The sequence below is a fragment of the Grammomys surdaster genome, unplaced genomic scaffold (assembly GCF_004785775.1).
Source record: "Grammomys surdaster isolate TR1022 unplaced genomic scaffold, NIH_TR_1.0 363, whole genome shotgun sequence".
Classification (NCBI taxonomy): domain Eukaryota; kingdom Metazoa; phylum Chordata; class Mammalia; order Rodentia; family Muridae; genus Grammomys; species Grammomys surdaster.
In genome coordinates, this window is record NW_021604782.1 from 7,891,350 (window position 1) to 7,896,434 (window position 5,085).

Consider the following 5,085-nt stretch of genomic DNA (forward strand, 5'->3'; position numbering starts at 1 on the left):
TCTCTCTCTCTCTCTCTCTCCTCCTCCTCCCCCTCCTCCTCCTCCTCTTCCTCCTCCTTCTCTTCCTCCTCCTCCTCTTTCTTCTTCTTCTTCTTCTTCTTCTTCTTCTTCTTCTTCTTATTCTTCTTCTTCTTCTTCTTCTTCTTCTTCTTCTTCTTCTTCTTCTTTGGTTTTTCAAGAAAGGGTTTCTTTGTGTAGCCCTGGCTGTCCTAGAACTCACTCTATAGACAAAGCTGGCCTTGAACTCTTAGACATCGTCCTACCTTTTTTGGTAATCCTGCTGGTAACTTTTCTTTTATAACTTCTACACTGACTTTAGTAGAGTACTGTCACTTTTCTATTATCCCAAATATTAATCTGCCTTAAGGATTTTCATGTTACACAAGTGTAATTTGATGACTACGTTGTTTCATGGACAAAGCATTGAACACCGACTCTGTTCCTGAATGCCTCTGTGACAGAAAGAAACCCCTTTGACCTTTCCTGGGTGGGTATTTCTCACTCACAGGTGTTTGTCTTAAGCTCTTTTCTCTCTCTCTCTTTTTTTTTTTGTAAAATAGGGTAGTGTTTTATTTTCCTTTACACCTTAATGAATACTTCTTGATGACTGCACACAGGGTAAGGCTGCATGGTATTTCAGAAAGGTCACAGCGATGGTGTTTTCCTGACAGCATGTAGTCTTCCTAGTGAGTGGAATGACTTGTATGATGTCACTGTCAAACCAGCAAGACTGCATTATGCACCCATCATTTTCAGGATTGTTGGTAACTTGGGCATACTTTCCCCAAATAACCTTGCCTCCTTGTGTCACAAGGCCCAACTCACTCACATTCACTTCAATAACTGTACCTTTGGTGGTCACACCCAGGGTTGTATATAACGGGGATGATGGATTCTTTTTCACACCGAGTATAGGCAGGCAAAAAGTAGCCTTCAGCTCAGGGTGTGTGACATGGGCTTTTTTGAAACGTAGACCCATTGGCCTAATGAACCTTTCATATTTAGGTGGTTTTCTTGTAAAACCATCACCAACAAAGCAGACTTTAGTAACCATTCTCTTCCATGCCTTCTTTTTTCCTTTTCCTGTTCGAATAACTTTCAATACTTCTGTTTCTCCTTGGGCACGACCTTTGGGTAGAGGAACCTCCCATTTTCCCGCCTTTTCTTTTCGTTTCTGCTTAATCATGTTGGAAAGTACTTTTGCTCTGGACTGTCCCTCTCTGTCCAGCAGACAGGCAGGCACTGCTCCTTGTGGAGTCTTCTCATCATCCTTCTGCTTGGTGTTTCTCTTTTCATGCATCTTAATAGTCTTTTTCATTTGTATTTTCTCGGCATGGCGCTGTTTATGGTAGAGCTTAGCCTTCAGGCCAATCTTTTTTTTTTTTTTTTTTTTTTTTGCCTTCTTTGAACGTTCATGGGCCTCCCGACCTTCTTTCTTTCTCTTTTTCTCATGGTCGTCCAAACGATAGCCATATCGTTTGCGGTGCAATTCAATATATTCATTTTGTGGCATATTGACAGCCGCGGAGCAGCCGTCCGCCAGCTCCCGGGTTTTAAAAACCTCTTAATTTCTGGGTGTCACTGGCCCACCAGCCTGGTTAAGTCAAGCCGGAACGGGAAAGGCAAAGCTCTTTTCTCTTAAAGCATTGACACTCCCAGAACAAAGCTGAGCTGTTCCTGTGATGTGCTCAGATCAAGAATCCTTCTGGGTGTGTCCTGGCAGATGAGATCAGCATCAATAGATGACTCTTCTGAATATGTCTGGACACCGTCCATCTGCTGAGGACATGAATGGCACCTGCATAGGTGGAGGAAAGAGGATGTCATCTTCTCAGCCTCAATAAATATCTCATCGTATCTTTTCTTGACCTTTTCCTGTTCCTCAACCTGAGACTCAGGCTAAAGAACCAACCTGCTTTCCTGAGTCTATTGCTTGAAGATCCTATGAGCCAATTCAATAAAGACACACACACACACACACACACACACACACACACACACACACACACACAGAGTTCTCTTTCTTTGAAGAGTCTTGACTAATCACTCTCCTATAGCCTATGAGGCTTTTGTTTGCTTTGTAGTCAGTCAGATATTGCCAACCTCAGGATCTATAAAGAACTGCTATCTAATTTAAATACCACCAGTCAGTTTTTCAAAAGACACCATGACTTCTGTGTGTTCCAGACTTAAACATGTTTGGCAGCTGTTAATCCACTGAGTGGGACAATCTTACTGAGTTTTGAGGATCAAATGAGATTATCTGTGAAATGAGTCTGTCAGTCATGAACCACTCCATAGATGCAGGAGATTATTACTGCCATTCACTTAGCACTAAGCTAACAGTCACTGGGTGCTTATACTGGAAATAGTGATGAATAGTAAAAGTATTAGAGCCTACGTCATAAGTTTATTGGAATGGACTTTCTCTCCATAGCTTGTTGGGGAAAATATTCTTGGGAATTTGGTAAAACTATTTCATTACAGAAGAAAAAAAATCCACAGAATTTACAGTATAGAGTAATTTATTAAGCTAAGTTAGTAACAATTCATTACACCCTCTTTTTCGTCTTAAGTCATGCTTTTATGCACATATATGTAATATAAAGACAAAGCAGTAGATTTCACTACTTGCAAGCCTTCTTCCTCTTCTTCCTCTTCTTTTTCTTCCTCTTCTTCCTCCTCCTCTCCCTCCTCCTCCTCCTCCTCCTCCTCCTCTTCTTCTTCTTCTTCTTCTTCTTCTTCTTCTTCTTCTTCTTCCTCTTCTTCCTTTTCTTCTCTTCTTAAGAAATGTGATGATCCAGCCTCCTACTTCTACCATCATTCCCTTACTGCCTGCTGCCATATCTTCCTCACCACGATGGACTGTATCTACTGAGAACTATGATCCAAAATAGACCTTTTCTCCCTTAAATTGCTGTTACAGGATAGATTATCACAGTAGCAGGAAAAGAAATAAAGATGGCCCACCCTTTCCCCATCACCTTTCCCAGTGCTGAGATAGAATACAGCACCAGTTAGTCAAGTGCTCCACCACCACCCTGTATGCACAGATCTCTAGCTCTTGGATGACCAACAGTTTCTTGTGATACTCTGGACTTTTGCCACTGTTATTTTTCAACATAATTCTGCCTGGGACACATGCTATTGTGGTGGTTGAATAGATCCCATAGACTCATATATTTAAATACTGGATCTCTAGTTAGTGGAACTGTTTGGGAAGGATTTGGAGGTGTGGCTTTATTAGAGATGTGTCACTGGGGGCAGGCTTTGAGTATTCTAAAGACTTAGGCCATTCCCAGTGTACTCTTTTTGCCTTCTGCTTATGGATCAAGATGTGAGCTCTTGGATGTTCCTGCCATTCTGCCTTTGCTCTGTAATCATGGACTCTAACCTTCTGAAACCATAAGCACAATGAAACCCTTTTTAAAAAGTAAGTTGCCTTGATCATGTTGTTTTGTCACAGCAATAGAAAAGTAACTAAGACAGTTATTGTGTAGCATGAGAACTGTATCGGTCTGTTGGGTGCGTGAAGGATATGGAGAAGGCATAGTTCATGATTCCAAATTTGATTAGTATGAATAAAGTTGAACAAAAACACTCATAGGGGTCTTCTGTGGCACGGGAATTGGTCACTAGTCACCCACCTTATAACCTGGAGGTAGTCTGGTGTTCAGACAAAACTCTTTGTGTTCTTCTCCTCTACTCTATCCCTTCTCCCTTCTTTTCTTCCTTTCTTTTTCTCATCCTACCTCTTAACAAACAAAGATAAAACATGGATCAAAGCAATACAGAGAGGCCTGGGAAATGACATAATCACTTTCAAAAACTAAAAACTATGCACGTTGAAATTTCAAAATGAAACAGCAGGCTTTCTGGGGAAGGCATGGGAAGAAAGAACAGGATTTAGGGAAACAGTTTTAGGGTATGGACTTCCATCCCACTCTGAGGTATTTCACCTTCAAAACGACTGGATCTTCCACAAAATGTATGAATGGTATTGGGGGTGTGAGCCATGCTCCCTGCTGTCCTTCACACTAGACTGTTGCCACAGTGGGTGTGTAGTGAGTGATAAGCATGTCATAAGCCGGTATGATGCAGGGTATCTGCAGGGGCAATGAACATCTGGTAGGGAATGAACATCTGGTAGGGATAGGCGGAGGCAAGTGCTGAAAGTAATTCCTCAATATGTATTCTAGAGATATTGTGTACTTAGGAACCTGTGTCAGAGGGAGGGGGAAAGGTGGCATGTGTGCTTTCCTTCCTCCCTCCCTCTCTCATCTCTCTCCTCTCTCTCTCTCTCTCTCTCTCTCTCTCTCTCTCTCTCTCTCTCTCTCTCTTTGTGTGTGTGTGGTGTATTTGTGTGTATTTGTTCCCAAAATGTTTTTGCCCAAGAGAGAATTTAGTCACCATGGCAAGGTTCTAGGGAGGAGAACAACAATTCCTCAGTCAATACCATATAACTTTGCTATAAAAAATGGATAATGAGGAAATATAGTCAGGAAAGCAGTCCAGGAGATGTGATAGAGTGGGAACTTATTGTGTGACTGAGTAAGAATGCCAAAGGGCAAGCTCGGACCATGCCATTACTGATTCTTCACACCGTGTTGTCTTTGTCAGTCTTCGTATATGTGTGCAGATGTGTGGCAGATGTGTGCATGTGTGTCTCTCTCTGTGTGTGTTAGTGTGCACATATGTGTGGAGTTCAGAGTTTGATATTTGGTGTCTTCCTCAGTCAGTCAATATGTTTTTACTGATTCAGCAGGCTGGCCATCCAGTGATCTCCAGGGAGCCACCTATTTCTGCCCCCCTACCCAGTGCTGGGAGTTAGAGATGCGGTATGCTTGGGTTTTTATGTAGATCCCAGGGCTGTCCAACACCGAGCCTCATACTTTTATGGTGCAAGCACTTTACTGACTTAGCCATTTCCTCCTCCCCCTTCCTTGCTCCCAAAGGCATATGCAAGCGTATCTTTAAGGTCATTTTGATCACATTGTTGTACCTTCAAAGCCACTGTTAGAAGAGTGATGCGTAGTGTGTGTTCACACCCTTTATACACTCCAGGACTGTGCAGTGCATGATGCT

At 42.3% G+C, this 5,085-nt stretch overlaps 1 pseudogene; it reads right to left on the reverse strand.

The window, feature by feature from the left end:
• Positions 1-586: 586 nt before the first annotated feature.
• On the reverse strand, positions 587-1,513 carry LOC114631522 (annotated as a pseudogene).
• Between the last annotated feature and the right edge of the window lie 3,572 nt (positions 1,514-5,085).